We start from the raw sequence: 16,301 nt of genomic DNA, 5'->3' as shown, positions 1-16,301 counted from the left end.
CTTGGGATCCCATCAGGACCTGGCAATTTATTTATTTTCAACCGATTCAGCTGCTTCACAACCCCAGGGATGTCTATCACTACGTCCTCCATACGGGAATTTGTACGAGACTCAAACGGCGGTATGTTTGTACGATCCTCTTGCGTGAAAGATTTCTCAAATGCTAAATTTAAAATTTCAGCTTTCGTTCTGCTGTCACCGTTGCCAGGCCAGACTGATGAGTGAGTGACTGGATGGAAGCCTTCGACCCGCTTACCGATTTTACGTAAGACCAGAATTTCCTTGGGTTTTCAGCAAGATCTTTTGCTAAGGTACAACGGTGGTAGTGGTTGTATGCTTTGCGCATCGCTCTTTTTACAGCAACACGAATCTCTACTAACTTTTGCCTGTCCTCATTCTCCCGATCTTTCTTGTACCGCGAGTGCAACTGTCTTTGCTTCCTGAGCATTCTCCCAATTGCACTGTTAAACCAAGGTGGGTCTTTTCCGCCCGTAACCCACTTTTTCCGCACATATTTGTCCAATGTGTGATTTACAATGTGTTTAAAATTTGCCCATAATTCTTCCACGTCCATCGTACCGGAAGTAAATGAAGTCGATTCATTTACTAAGTGGGATGCTAACAACTGCTTATCCGCACTTTGTAGTAAGAACACTCTCCTAGACTCCTTGACCGACTTTTTAACTTTCGTAACCATAGTCGTAATGACAACATCAGGATCATTAACCCCTGTCTCAACACTGACACCATCGATGATGTCTGGTCTGTTCGTGGCTACCAGATCTAAAATATTTCCATTACGCATTGGCTGTCGATTTAGCTGCTCAAGACAGTTTTCGGATAATGTGTTCCAAAGTAATTCACACCACAGCTTGTCTGTACCACCTGTAATGAATCCATAGACATCCCAGTCTATACTAGGTAGGTTGAAGTCACCTCCGACTAATATAGCACGATCCACGTACTTCTGCGATACAGAGTGTAGAATCCCTCTGAATGATTCTAGAACTGTCACGGTGGAACCTCGTGGCTGGTAATAACACCCAACAATTAACTTTATTTCTCCTTGCCCCGTTAGATGTGTCCAGATAACTTCACAATCACACTCTACTTTGACCTCAGTAGACACAATATTTTTGTCAACCGGAATGAAGACACCACCTCCTACGCTGTCTAATCTGTCTTTCCGATAAACATTCCAACCCTCACTAAATATTTCAGAGCTTCCTATCTCAGGGTTCAGCCAGGCCTCAGTCCCGAGAATAATTTGCGCGCCACACGCTTCCTGGAGGGCAGTAAATTCGGGAACTTTATTCCGAACACTCTGAAAATTTACTGCTAATATCTTGATAGCTGGAGTGTATTTAAAGTGAGCGCGTCCCGATTTCCCTGCCCGCACGTCGACTGGTGAGTGTTCATCGGGACACCTCGCACTGCTGCCTATCCTAAAAAAAAAAAACCCTGTGCACGCCGCAATTACTCTGCTACCCGAGTAGCCGCTTCCTTTGTGTAGAGCACCCCTGACCTATCTAGGGGCGTCCTACAATTCCCCAACCAATAGGGCAAGAAGGGAACACGTAGGAGGGTTTTCGCAGTTGGGAGTTAAATGATCATTGTAGATGATGAATCTGTGGTAATGACAGTCTCTGACTAGGTATGAGGAAGGCTCTACTTTGTGTTCTGGTAAGAGACGAGCACCGCAGTCCGAAGGTGGCGATCTACGGTTGAGGGGTCATCAGAAAAGATGCGAATGAGGAATATAGGGCCAGAATTGTGACAATTCAGTGGGCTTTTTGGATCTGCGTGTCAGGATTTGGACTCGGCTTCCACACAACTGCCCCCACTGTGATCTCGGGGTCCACCACTGTCAATCGCAAAAATGAGTCAGCAGGAGGTGGGGCGTCGGGGTCAGCTCGGTCACAGTGGATTGTTTTTGAGGAGGGAGGCATGTGGACCTAAGGTGATGGCTGGTAGACATTGCAGGAGGCGGGTCTGGGAATCAGAATCGGTGGATTTTACGATTACCGAGTCTTTGCAGGGTATGAGTTGTGATATGTTGCCTGGGACTATCTTTGTTTTTTTTTTTTTGTTTTTGAGGAAAAGTGTTTTAGCACTGGGGAATCCGAAATCAGAGTGTGAGAGGATTAAGGAATGTGATGTAGGAGACGTGTGGACTGGGATGGGATTTGACCGCATAGGTTCGGGTGTGGGGGGGGGGGGGCAATTGTGGTGGGTGTCGCTGATAGGTGGGGTACCTCTCTTAGGTGGGTTACTGGCATCGTTTGAGGCTGCGGTGTCAGAGGATATTGACTGTGCAGTGGGACAAGATTTTGAATGCCTTTTCTTACTTTTACTACCTTTAGCAGGTGGGTTCAGGCCAATGCAGACGGAGCCAGTGCGGTAACAATTGTGGCACAGCTTGTAGGTGTCGGTCTGTTGTTGCTGGAGTAGGTGGGAGGATGCTGGGAAGCTGCTTCCGAACCCAGACGTAGTCATGACGATGCTGGAAGTGGAGCAGCTGGCTGCTGCAACTGTGAGATACGTGGCACGGTCAGCACTGTTGGCAGCACTGGCAGTGGAGCTGTGGTCCGTGCTGGACTGATGTCGTCTGCAAATGAGCAATTGGTTACGTGTCGGGATGGTGTGTGCCGGTGTGTGGGAATATGTGAGCAGTCGGTTACGTGTCGGGATGGTGTGTGCCGGTGTGTGGGAATATGTGAGCAGTCGGTTACGTGTCGGGACGGTGTGTGCCGGTGTGCTGGAATATGTGAGCAGTCGTTTACGTGCCGGGACGGTGAGTGCCTGTGAGTGGCAATATGTGAGCAGCCGGTTACGTGCCGGGACGGTGTGTGCCTGTGTGTGGGAATATGTGAGCAGTCGGTTACGTGTCGGGACGGTGTGTGCCGATGTGTGGGATTATGTAAGCACTCGGTTACGTGTCGGGAAGGTGTGGGCCTGTGTGTGGGAGTATGTGGGCAGTCGGTTACGTGTCGGGACGGTTTGTGCCTGTGTGTGGGAATATGTGAGCAGTCGGTTACATGCCGGGACGGTGTGTGCCTGTGTGTGGGAATATGTGAGCAGTCGGTTACGTGTTGGGACGGTGTGTGCCTGAGTGTGGGAATATGTGGGCAGTCGGTTACGTGTCGGGACGGTGTGTGCCTGTGTGTGGGACTATGTGAGCAGTCGGTTACGTGCCGGGACGGTGTGTGCCTGTGTGTGGGAATATGTGAGCAGTCGGTTACGTGTAGGGATGGTGTGTGCCTGTGTGTGGGAATATGTGAGCAGTTAGTTACGTGTCGGGACGGTGTGTGCCTGTGTGTGGGAATATGTGAGCAGTCGGTTACGTGTCGGGACGGTGTGTGCCTGTGTGTGGGAATATGTGAGCAGTGAGTTACGTGTCGGGACGGTGTGTGCCTGTGTGTGGCAAAATGTGAGCAGTCGGTTACGTGTCGGGACGGTGTGTGCCAGTGTGTGGGAATATATGAGCAGTTGGTTACGTGTCGGGATGGTGTGTGCCTGTGTGTGGGAATATGTGAGCAGTTGGTTACGTGTCGGACGGTGTGTGCCTGTATGTGGGAATATGGGAGCAGTCGGTTACGTGTCGGGACGGTGTGTGCCTGTGTGTGGGAATATGTGAGCAGTGGGTTACGTGTCGGGACGGTGTGTGCCTGTGTGTGGGAATATGTGAGCAGTCGGTTACGTGTCGGGACGGTGTGTGCCAGTGTGTGGGAATATATGAGCATTTGATTACGTGTCGGGACGGTGTTTGCCTGTGTGTGGGAATATGTGAGCAGTCGGTTACGTGTCGGGACCTTGTGTGCCCATGAGTGGGAATATGTGAGCAGTCGGTTACGTGTCGGGACGGTGTGTGCCGGTCTGTGGGAATATGTGAGCAGTTAGTTACGTGTCGGGACGGTGTGTGGGAATATGTGAGCAGTCGGTTACGAGTTGGGATGGTGTGTGCCGGTGTGTGGGAATATGTGAGCAGTCGGTTACGTGTCGGGTGGTGTGTGCCTGTGTGTGGGAATATGTGAGCAGTCGGTTACGTGTCGGGACGGTGTGTGCCTGTGTGTGGGAATATGTGAGAAGTCGGTTACGTGTCAAGAAGGTGTGTGCCTATGTGTGGGAATATGTGAGCAGACGGTTACGTGTCGGGACGGAGCGTGCCGGTGTGTGGGAATATGTGAGCAGTCGGTTACGTGTCGGGACGGTGTGTGCCTGTGTGTGGGAATATGTGAGCAGTAGGTTATGTGTCGGGACGGTGTGTGCCTGTGTGTGGGAATATGTGAGCAGTCGGTTATGTGTCGGGACGGTGTGTGCCTGTGTGTGGGAATATGTGAGCAGTCGGTTACGTGTCGGGACGGTGTGTGCCTGTGTGTGGGAATATGTGAGCAGTCGGTTACGTGTCGGGACGGTGTGTGCCTGTGTGTGGGAATATGTGAGCATTCGGTTACGTGTCGGGACGGTGTGTGCCGGTGTGTGGGAATATGTGGGCAGTCGGATACGTGTCGGGACGGTGTGTGCCTGTGTGTGGGAATATGTGAGCAGTCGGTTACGTGTCGGGACGGTGTGTGCCTGTGTGTGGGAATATGTTGGCAGTCGGTTACGTGTCGTGACGGTGTGTGCCTGTGTGTGGGAATATGTGAGCAGTCGGTTACGTGTCGGGACGGTGTGTGCCCGTGTGTGGGAGTATGTGAGCAGTCGGTTACGTGTCGGGACGGTGTGTGCCTGTGTGTGGGAATATGTGAGCAGTCGGTTACGTGTCGGGACGGTGTGTGCCTGTGTGTGGGAATATGTGAGCAGTCGGTTACGTGTCGGGACAGTGTGTGCCTGTGTGTGGGAATATGTGAGCAGTTGGTTAAGTGTCGGGACGGTGTGTGCCTGTGAGTGGGAATATGTGAGCAGTCAGTTACGTGTCGGGATGGTGTGTGCTAGTGTGTGGGTATATGTGAGCAGTCGTTTACGTGTCGGGACGGTGTGTGCCTGTGTGTGGGAATATGTCAGTAGTCGGTTACGTGTCGGGACGGTGTGTGCCTGTGTGTGGGAATATGTGAGCAGTCGGTTACCTGTCGGGACGGTGTGTGCCTGTGTGTGGGAATATGTGAGCAGTCGGTTATGTGTCGGGACGGTGTGTGACTGTGTGTGGGAATATGTGAGCAGTCGGTTACGTGTCGGGACGGTGTGTGCCAGTGTGTGGGAATATATGAGCAGTTGGTTACGTGTCGGGATGGTGTGTGCCTGTGTGTGGGAATATGTGAGCAGCTGGTTACGTGTCAGGACGGTGTGTGCCTGTGTGTGGGAATATGTGAGCAGTCACTTACGTGTCGGGACGGTGTGCCTGTGTGTGGGAATATGTGAGCAGTGGGTTACGTTTCGGGAAGGTGTGAGCCTGTGTGTGGGAATATGTGAGCAGCCGGTTACGTGTCGGGACGGTGTGTGCCAGTGTGTGGGAATATGTGAGCAGTCGGTTACATGTCGGGACCTTGTGTGCCCGTGAGTGGGAATATGTGAGCAGTCGGTTACGTGTCGGGACGGTGTGAGCCGGTCTGTGGGAATATGTGAGCTGTTAGTTACGTGTCGGGACGGTGTGTGGGAATATGTGAGCAGTCGGTTACGTGCTGGGACGGTGTGTGCCTGTGTGTGGGAATATATGAGCAGTCGGTTACGTGTCGGGAAGGTGTGTGCCGGTCTGTGGGAATATGTGAGCAGTCGGCTACATGTCGGGACGGTGTGTGCCGGTGTGTGGGAATATGTGAGCAGTCGGTTACGTGTCGGGATGGTGTGTGCCGGTGTGTGCAAATATGTGAGCTGTCGGTTATGTGTCGGGACGGTGTGTGCCTGTGTGTGGGAATATGTGAGCAGTCGGTTACGTGTCGGGACGGTGTGTGCCGGTGTGTGGGAATATGTGAGCAGTCGGTTACGTGTCGGGACGGTGTGTGCCGGTGTGTGGGAATATGTGGGCAGTCGGTTACGTGTCGGGACGGTGTGTGCCTGTGTGTGGGAATATGTGAGCAGTCGGTTACGTGTCGGGACGGTGTGTGCCTGTGTGTGGGAATATGTGGGCAGTCGGTTACGTGTCGTGACGGTGTGTGCCTGTGTGTGGGAATATGTGAGCAGTTGGTTACGTGTCGGGACGGTGTGTGCCCGTGTGTGGGAGTATGTGAGCAGTCGGTTATGTGTCGGGACCGTGTGTGCCTGTGTGTGGGAATATGTGAGCAGTCTGTTACGTGTCGGGACGGTGTGTGCCAGTGTGTGGGAAGATGTGAGCTGTCGGTTACGTGTCGGGACGGTGTGTGCCTGTGTGTGGGAATATTTGAGCAGTCGGTTACGTGTCGGGATGGTGTGTGCCGGTTTGTGGGAATATGTGAGCAGTCGGTTACGTGTCGGGACGGTGTGTGCCGGTGTGTGGGAATATGTGAGCAGTCGGTTACGTGTCGGGACGGTGTGTGCCGGTGTGCGGGAATATGTGAGCAGTCGGTTACGTGTCGGGACGGTGTGTGCCTGTGTGTGGGAATATATGAGCAGTCGGTTACGTGTCGGGATGTTGTGTGCGTGCCGGTGTGTGGCAATATGTGAGCAGTCGGTTAGGTGTCGGGACGGTGTGTGCTGGTGTGTGGGAATATGTGAGCATTCAGATACGTGTCGGGACGGTGTGTGGTAATATGTGAGCAGTCGGTTACGTGTCGAGACGGTGTGTGCCTCTGTGTGGGAATATGTGAGCAGTCGGTTACGTGTCAGGACGGTGTGTGCCGGTGTGTGGGAATATGTGAGCAGTTGGTTACGTGTCGGGATGGTGTGTGCCGGTTTGTGGACATATGTGAGCAGTCGGTTACGTGTCGGGCCGGTGTGTACCGGTGTGTGCGAATATGTGAGCAGTCGGTTACGTGTCGGGACGGTGTGTGCCGGTATGTGGGAAAATGTGAGCAGTCGGTTACATGTCGGGACGGTGTGTGCCTGTGTGTGTGTATATGTTAGCAGTCGGTTACGTGTCGGGATGTTGTGTGCCGGTGTGTGGGAATATGTGAGCAGTCGGTTACGTGTCGGGATGGTGTGTGCCGGTGTGTGGGAATATGTGAGCAGTCGGTTACGTGTCGGGCGGTGTGTGCCGGTGTGTGGGAATATGTGAGCAGTCGGTTACGTGTCGGGACGGTGTGTGCCTGTGTGTGGGAATATGTGAGCAGTCAGTTACATGTCGCGACGGTTTGTGCTTGTGTGTGGGAATATGTGAGCAGTCGGTTACGTGTCGGGACGGTGTGTGCCTGTGTGTGGGAATATGTGAGCAGTTGGTTACGTGTCGGGACGGTGTGTGCCTGTCTGTGGCAATATGTGAGCAGTCGGTTACGTGTCAGGATGGTGTGTGCTTGTGTGTGGGAATATGTGTGCAGTCGGTTACGTGTCGGGACAGTGTGTGACTGTGTGTGGGAATATGTGAGCAGTCGGTTACGTGTCGGGACGGCGTGTGCCTGTGTGTGGGAATATGTGAGCAGTCGGTTACGTGTCGGGACGGTGTGTGCCTGTGTGTGGGAATATGTGAGCAGTCGGTTATGTGTCGGGACAGTGTGTGCCAGTGTGTGGGAATATGTGAGCAGTCAGTTACGTGTCGGGACGGTGTGTGCCTGTGTGTGGGAATATGTGAGCAGTCGGTTACGTGTCGGGACCTTGTGTGCCTGTGTGTGGGAATATGTGAGCAGTCGGTTACATGTCGGGATAGTGTGTGCCAGTGTGTGGGAATATGTGAGCAGTCAGTTACGTGTCGGGAAGGTGTGTGGGAATATGTGAGCAGTCGGTTACGTGTCAGGAAGGTGTGTGCCTATGTGTGGGAATATGTGAGCAGACGGTTACGTGTCGGGACGGTGTGTGTCGGTGTGTGGCAATATGTGAGCCGTCGGTTACGTGTCGGGATGTTGTGTGCGTGCCGGTGTGTGGCAATATGTGAGCAGTCGGTTAGGTGTCGGGACGGTGTGTGCTGGTGTGTGGGAATATGTGAGCATTCAGATACGTGTCGGGACGGTGTGTGGTAATATGTGAGCAGTCGGTTACGTGTCGAGACGGTGTGTGCCTCTGTGTGGGAATATGTGAGCAGTCGGTTACGTGTCAGGACGGTGTGTGCCGGTGTGTGGGAATATGTGAGCAGTTGGTTACGTGTCGGGATGGTGTGTGCCGGTTTGTGGACATATGTGAGCAGTCGGTTACGTGTCGGGCCGGTGTGTACCGGTGTGTGCGAATATGTGAGCAGTCGGTTACGTGTCGGGACGGTGTGTGCCGGTATGTGGGAAAATGTGAGCAGTCGGTTACATGTCGGGACGGTGTGTGCCTGTGTGTGTGTATATGTTAGCAGTCGGTTACGTGTCGGGATGTTGTGTGCCGGTGTGTGGGAATATGTGAGCAGTCGGTTACGTGTCGGGATGGTGTGTGCCGGTGTGTGGGAATATGTGAGCAGTCGGTTACGTGTCGGGCGGTGTGTGCCGGTGTGTGGGAATATGTGAGCAGTCGGTTACGTGTCGGGACGGCGTGTGCCTGTGTGTGGGAGTATGTGAGCAGTCAGTTACGTGTCGGGACGGTGTGTGCCTGTGTGTGGGAATATGTGAGCAGTCAGTTACATGTCGCGACGGTTTGTGCTTGTGTGTGGGAATATGTGAGCAGTCGGTTACGTGTCGGGACGGTGTGTGCCTGTGTGTGGGAATATGTGAGCAGTTGGTTACGTGTCGGGACGGTGTGTGCCTGTCTGTGGCAATATGTGAGCAGTCGGTTACGTGTCGGGATGGTGTGTGCTTGTGTGTGGGAATATGTGTGCAGTCGGTTACGTGTCGGGACAGTGTGTGACTGTGTGTGGGAATATGTGAGCAGTCGGTTACGTGTCGGGACGGCGTGTGCCTGTGTGTGGGAATATGTGAGCAGTCGGTTACGTGTCGGGACGGTGTGTGCCTGTGTGTGGGAATATGTGAGCAGTCGGTTATGTGTCGGGACAGTGTGTGCCAGTGTGTGGGAATATGTGAGCAGTCAGTTACGTGTCGGGACGGTGTGTGCCTGTGTGTGGGAATATGTGAGCAGTCGGTTACGTGTCGGGACCTTGTGTGCCTGTGTGTGGGAATATGTGAGCAGTCGGTTACATGTCGGGATAGTGTGTGCCGGTGTGTGGGAATATGTGAGCAGTCAGTTACGTGTCGGGAAGGTGTGTGAGAATATGTGAGCAGTCGGTTACGTGTCAGGAAGGTGTGTGCCTATGTGTGGGAATATGTGAGCAGACGGTTACGTGTCGGGACGGTGTGTGTCGGTGTGTGGCAATATGTGAGCCGTCGGTTACGTGTCGGGACGGTGTGTGCCGGTGTGTGGGAATATGTGAGCAATCGGTTACGAATTGGGATGGTGTGTGCCGGTGTGTGGGAATATGTGAGGAGTCGGTTACGTGTCGGGTGGTGTGTGCCTGTGTGTGGGAATATGTGAGCAGTCGGTTATGTGTCGGGATGGTGTGTGCCTGTGTGTGGGAATATGTGAGCAGTCGGTTACGTGTCGGGACGTAGTGTGCGTGTGTGTGGGAATATGTGAGCAGTCGGTTACGTGTCGGGACGGTGTGTGCCTGTGTGTGGTAATATGTGAGCAGTCGGTTACGTGTCGGGACGGTGTGTGCCGGTGTGTGGGAATATGTGGGCAGTCGATTACGTGTCGGGACTGTGTGTGCCTGTGTGTGGGAATATGTGAGCAGTCGGTTACGTGTCGGGACGGTGTGTGCCTGTGTGTGGGAATATGTGAGCAGTCGGTTACGTGTCGGGACGGTGTGTGCCTGCGTGTGGGAATATGTGAGCAGTCGGTTACGTGTCGGGACGGTGTGTGCCGGTGTGTGGGAATATGTGGGCAGTCGGTTACGTGTCGGGACGGTGTGTGCCTGTGTGTGGGAATATGTGAGAAGTCGGTTACGTGTCGGGACGGTGTGTGCCTGTGTGTGGGAATATGTTGGCAGTCGGTTACGTGTCGTGACGATGTGTGCCTGTGTGTGGGAATATGTGAGCAGTTGGTAACGTGTCGGGACGGTGTGTGCCCGTGTGTGGGAGTATGTGAGCAGTCGGTTACGTGTCGGGACCGTGTGTGCCTGTGTGTGGGAATACGTGAGCAGACGGTTATGTGTCGGGACGGTGTGTGCCTGTGTGTGGGAATATGTGAGCAGTCGGTTACGTGTCGGGACAGTGTGTGCCTGTGTGTGGGAATATGTGAGCAGTTGGTTACGTGTCGGGACGGTGTGTGCCTGTGAGTGGGAATATGTGAGCAGTCGGTTACGTGTCGGGATGGTGTGTGCTAGTGTGTGGGAATATATGAGCAGTCGGTTACGTGTCGGGACGGTGTGTGCCTGTGTGTGGGAATATGTGAGCAGTCGTTTACGTGTCGGGACGGTGTGTGCCTGAGTGTGGGAATATGTCAGTAGTCGTTTACGTGTCGGGACGGTGTGTGCCTGTGTGTGGGAATATGTGAGCAGTCGGTTACCTGTCGGGACGGTGTGTGCCTGTGTGTGGGAATATGTGAGCAGTCGGTTATGTGTCGGGACGGTGTGTGCCTGTGTGTGGGAATATGTGAGCAGTCGGTTACGTGTCGGGACGGTGTGTGCCAGTGTGTGGGAATATATGAGCAGTTGGTTACGTGTCGGGATGGTGTGTGCCTGTGTGTGGGAATATGTGAGCAGCTGGTTACGTGTCAGGACGGTGTGTGCCTGTGTGTGGGAATATGTGAGTAGTCGGTTACGTGTCGGGACGGTGTGCCTGTGTGTGGGAATATGTGAGCAGTGGGTTACGTTTCGGGATGGTGTGATCCTGTGTGTGGGAATATGTGAGCAGCCGGTTACGTGTCGGGACGGTGTGTGCCAGTGTCTGGGAATATGTGAGCAGTCGGTTACGTGTCGGGACCTTGTGTGCCCGTGAGTGGGAATATGTGAGCAGTCGGTTACGTGTCGGGACGGTGTGAGCCGGTCTGTGGGAATATGTGAGCTGTTAGTTACGTGTCGGGACGGTGTGTGGGAATATGTGAGCAGTCGGTTACGTGCTGGGACGGTGTGTGCCTGTGTGTGGGAATATATGAGCAGTCGGTTACGTGTCGGGAAGGTGTGTGCCGGTGTGTGGGAATATGTGAGCAGTCGGTTACATGTCGGGACGGTGTGTGCCGGTGTGTGGGAATATGTGAGCAGTCGGTTACGTGTCGGGATGGTGTGTGCCGGTGTGTGCGAATATGTGAGCTGTCGGTTATGTGTCGGGACAGTGTGAGCCTGTGTGTGGGAATATATGAGCAGTCGGTTACGTGTCGGGACGGTGTGTGCCGGTGTGTGGGAAAATGTGAGCAGTCGGTTATGTGGTGGGACGGTGTGTGCCTGTGTGTGGGAATATGTGAGCAGTCGGTTACGTGTCAGGAAGGAGTGTGCCTATCTGTGGGAATATGTGAGCAGACGGTTACGTGTCGGGACGGTGTGTGCCGGTGTGTGGGAATATGTGAGCCGTCGGTTACGTGTCGGGACTGTGTGTGCCGGCGTGTGGGAATATGTGAGCAATCGGTTACGAATTGGGATGGTGTGTGCCGGTGTGTGGGAATATGTGAGCAGTCGGTTACGTGTCGGGTGGTGTGTGCCTGTGTGTGGGAATATGTGAGCAGTCGGTTATGTGTCGGGACGGTGTGTGCCTGTGTGTGGGAATATGTGAGCAGTCGGTTACGTGTCGGGACGGTGTGTGCCTGTGTGTGGGAATATGTGAGCAGTCGGTTATGTGTCGTGACGGTGAGTGCCTGTGTGTGGGAATATGTGAGCAGTTGGTTACGTGTCGGGACGGTGTGTGCCCGTGTGTGGGAGTATGTGAGCAGTCGGTTATGTGTCGGGACCGTGTGTGCCTGTGTGTGGGATTATGTGAGCAGTCTGTTACGTGTCGGGACGGTGTGTGCCAGTGTGTGGGAAGATGTGAGCTGTCGGTTACGTGTCGGGATGGTGTGTGCCTGTCTGTGGGAATATGTGAGCAGTCGGTTATGTGTCGGGACGGTGTGTGCCGGTGTGTGGGAATATGTGAGCAGTTGGTTACGTGTCGGGATGGTGTGTGCCGGTTTGTGGGAATATGTGAGCAGTCGGTTACGTGTCGGGACGGTGTGTGCCGGTGTGTGGGAATACGTGAGCAGTCAGTTACGTGTCGGGACGGTGTGTGCCTGTGTGTGGGAATATATGAGCAGTCGGTTACGTGTCGGGATGTTGTGTGCGTGCCGGTGTGTGGCAATATGTGAGCAGTCGGTTAGGTGTCGGGACGGTGTGTGCTGGTGTGTGGGAATATGTGAGCATTCAGATACGTGTCGGGACGGTGTGTGGTAATATGTGAGCAGTCGGTTACGTGTCGAGACGGTGTGTGCCTGTGTGTGAGAATATGTGAGCAGTCGGTTACGTGTCAGGACGGTGTGTGCCGGTGTGTGGGAATATGTGAGCAGTCGGTTACGTGTCGGGATGGTGTGTGCCGGTTTGTGGACATATGTGAGCAGTCGGTTACGTGTCGGGCCGGTGTGTACCGGTGTGTGGGAATATGTGAGCAGTCGGTTACGTGTCGGGACGGTGTGTGCCGGTATGTGGGAAAATGTGAGCAGTCGGTTACGTGTCGGGACGGTGTGTGCCTGTGTGTGGGAATATGTGAGCAGTCGGTTAAATGTCGGGATGTTGTGTGCCGGTGTGTGGGAATATGTGAGCAGTCGGTTACGTGTCGGGACGGTGTGTGCCGGTGTGTGGGAATATGTGAGCAGTCGGTTACGTGTCGGGCGGTGTGTGCTGGTGTGTGGGAATATGTGAGCAGTCGGTTACGTGTCGGGACGGTGTGTGCCTGTGTGTGGGAATATGTGAACAGTAGGTTACGTGTCGGGACGGTGTGTGCCTGTGTGTGGGAATATGTGAGCAGTCAGTTACGTGTCGGGACGGTGTGTGCCTGTGTGTGGGAATATGTGAGCAGTCAGTTACATGACGGGACGGTGTGTGCTTGTGTGTGGGAATATGTGAGCAGTCGGTTACGTGTCGGGACGGTGTGTGCCTGTGTGTGGGAATATGTGAGCAGTCGGTTACGTGTTGGGATGGTGTGTGCCTGTGTGTGGGAATATGTGAGCAGTCGGTTACGTGTCGGGATGGTGTGTGCTTGTGTGTGGGAATATGTGTGCAGTCGGTTACGTGTCGGGACGGTGTGTGACTGTGTGTGGGAATATGTGAGCAGTCGGTTACGTGTCGGGACGGTGTGTGCCTGTGTGTGGGAATATGTGAGCAGTCGGTTACGTGTTGGGACGGTGTGTGCCTGTGTGTGGGAATATGTGAGCAGTCGGTTATGTGTCGGGACAGTGTGTGCCAGTGTGTGGGAATATGTGAGCAGTCAGTTACGTGTCGGGACGGTGTGTGCCTGTGTGTGGGAATATGTGAGCAGTCGGTTACGTGTCGGGACCTTGTGTGCCTGTGTGTGGGAATATGTGAGCAGTCGGTTACATGTCGGGGTAGTGTGTGCCGGTGTGTGGGAATATGTGAGCAGTCAGTTACGTGTCGGGAAGGTGTGTGGGAATATGTGAGCAGTCGGTTACGTGTCGGGACAGTGTGTGCCGGTGTGTGGGAATATGTGAGCAGTCGGTTACGTATCGGGACGGTGTGTGCCTGTGTGTGGGAATATGTGAGCCGTCGGTTACGTGTCGGGACGGTGTGTGCCGGTGTGTGGGAATATGTGAGCAATCGGTTACGAATTGGGATGGTTTGTGCCGGTGTGTGGGAATATGTGAGCAGTCGGTTACGTGTCAGAACGGTGTGTGCCGGTGTGTGGGAATATGTGAGCAATCGGTTACGTGTCGGGACGGAGTGTGCCTGTGTGTAGGAATATGTGAGCAGTCGGTTACGTGTCAGGAAGCTGTGTGCCTATGTGTGGGAATATGTGAGCAGACGGTTACGTGTCGGGACGGTGTGTGCCGGTGTGTGGGAATATGTGAGCCGTCGGTTACGTGTCGGGACGGTGTTTGCCGGTGTGTGGGAATATGTGAGCAATCGGTTACGAATTGGGATGGTGTGTGCCGGTGTGTGGGAATATGTGAGCAGTCGGTTACGTGTCGGGTGGTGTGTGCCTGTGTGTGGGAATATGTGAGCAGTCGGTTATGTGTCGGGACGGTGTGTGCCTGTGTGTGGGAATATGTGAGCAGTCGGTTACGTGTCGGGACGGTGTGTGCCTGTGTGTGGGAATATGTGAGCAGTCGGTTACGTGTCGGGACGGTGTGTGCCTGTGTGTGGTAATATGTGAGCAGTCGGTTACGTGTCGGGACGGTGTGTGCCGGTGTGTGGGAATATGTGGGCAGTCGGTTACGTGTCGGGACTGTGTGTGCCTGTGTGTGGGAATATGTGAGCAGTCGGTTACGTGTCGGGACGGTGTGTGCCTGTGTGTGGGAAAATGTAGCCAGTCGGTTACGTGTCGTGACGGTGTGTGCCTGTGTGTGGGAATATGTGAGCAGTTGGTTACGTGTCGGGACGGTGTGTGCCCGTGTGTGGGAGTATGTGAGCAGTCGGTTACGTGTCGGGACCGTGTGTGCCTGTGTGTGGGAATATGTGAGCAGTCGGTTACGTGTCGGGACGGTGTGTGCCTGTGTGTGGGAATATGTCAGCAGTCGGTTACGTGTCGGGACGGTGTGTGCCTGTGTGTGGGAATATGTGAGCAGTTGGTTACGTGTCGGGACGGCGTGTGCCGGATTGTGGGAATATGTGAGCAGTTGGTTACGTGTCGAGACGGTGTGTGCCTGTGAGTGGGAATATGTGAGCAGTCGGTTACGTGTCGGGATGGTGTGTGCTAGTGTGTGGGAATATGTGAGCAGTCGGTTACGTGTCGGGACGGTGTGTGCCTGTGTGTGGGAATATGTGAGCAGTCGGTTACGTGTCGGGACGGTGTGTGTCTGTGTGTGGGAATATGTGAGTAGTCGGTTACGTGTTGGGACGGTGTGTGTCTGTGTGTGGGAATATGTAAGCAGTCGGTTACGTGTCGGGACGGTGTGTGCCAGTGTGTGGGAAGATGTGAGCTGTCGGTTACGTGTCGGGACGGTGTGTGCCTGTGTGTGGGAATATGTGAGCAGTCGGTTACGTGTCGGGACGGTGTGTGCCGGTGTGTGGGAATATGTGAGCAGTTGGTTACGTGTCGGGATGGTGTGTGCCGGATTGTGGGAATATGTGAGCAGTCGGTTACGTGTCGGGACGGTGTGTGCCGGTGTGTGGGAATATGTGAGCAGTCGGTTACGTGTCGGGACGGTGTGTGCCGGTGTGTGGGAATATGTGAGCAGTCGGTTATGTGTCGGGACGGTGTGTGCCTGTGTGTGGGAATATGTGAGCAGTCGGTTACGTGTCGGGACGGTGTGTGCTGGTGTGTGGGAATATGTGAGCATTCAGTTACGTGTCGGGACGGTGTGTGGTAATATGTGAGCAGTCGGTTACGTGTCGAGACGGTGTGTGCCTGTGTGTGGGAATATGTGAGCAGTCGGTTACGTGTCAGGACGGTGTGTGCCTGTGTGTGGGAAAATGTGAGCAGTCGGTTACGTGTCGGGATGTTGTGTGCCGGTGTGTGGGAATATGTGAGCAGTCGGTTACGTGTCGGGACGGTGTGTGCCGGTGTGTGGGAATATGTGAGCAGTCGGTTATGTGTCGGGACGGTGTGTGCCTGTGTGTGGGAATATGTGAGCAGTCGGTTACGTGTCGGGACGGTGTGTGCTGGTGTGTGGGAATATGTGAGCATTCAGTTACGTGTCGGGACGGTGTGTGGTAATATGTGAGCAGTCGGTTACGTGTCGAGACGGTGTGTGCCTGTGTGTGGGAATATGTGAGCAGTCGGTTACGTGTCAGGACGGTGTGTGCCTGTGTGTGGGAATATGTGAGCAGTCGGTTCCTTGTCGGGATGTTGTGTGCCGGTGTGTGGGAATATGTGAGCAGTCGGTTACGTGTCGGGATGGTGTGTGCCGGTGTGTGGGAATATGTGAGCAGTCGGTTACGTGTCGGGCGGTGTGTGCCGGTGTGTGGGAATATGTGAGTGGTCGGTTACGTGTCGGGACGGTGTTTGCCTTTGTGTGGGAATATGTGAGCAGTAGGTTACGTGTCGGGACGGTGTGTGCCGGTGTGTGGGAATATGTGAGCAGTCGGTTACGTGTCGGGAAGGTGTGTGCCGGTGTGTGGGAATATGTGAGCAGTCGGTTATGTGTCGGAACGGTGTGTGCCTGTGTGTGGGAATATGTGAGCAGTTGGTTACGTGTCGGGACGGTGTGTGCCGGTGTGTGGGAATATGTGAGCAGTCGGTTACGTATCGGGATGG

This window comes from Schistocerca nitens, unplaced genomic scaffold (genome assembly GCF_023898315.1).
Source record: "Schistocerca nitens isolate TAMUIC-IGC-003100 unplaced genomic scaffold, iqSchNite1.1 HiC_scaffold_465, whole genome shotgun sequence".
Lineage (NCBI taxonomy): Eukaryota > Metazoa > Arthropoda > Insecta > Orthoptera > Acrididae > Schistocerca > Schistocerca nitens.
The sequence above is the reverse complement of the archived record's forward strand: the minus strand, read 5'-3'. Positions refer to the sequence as shown.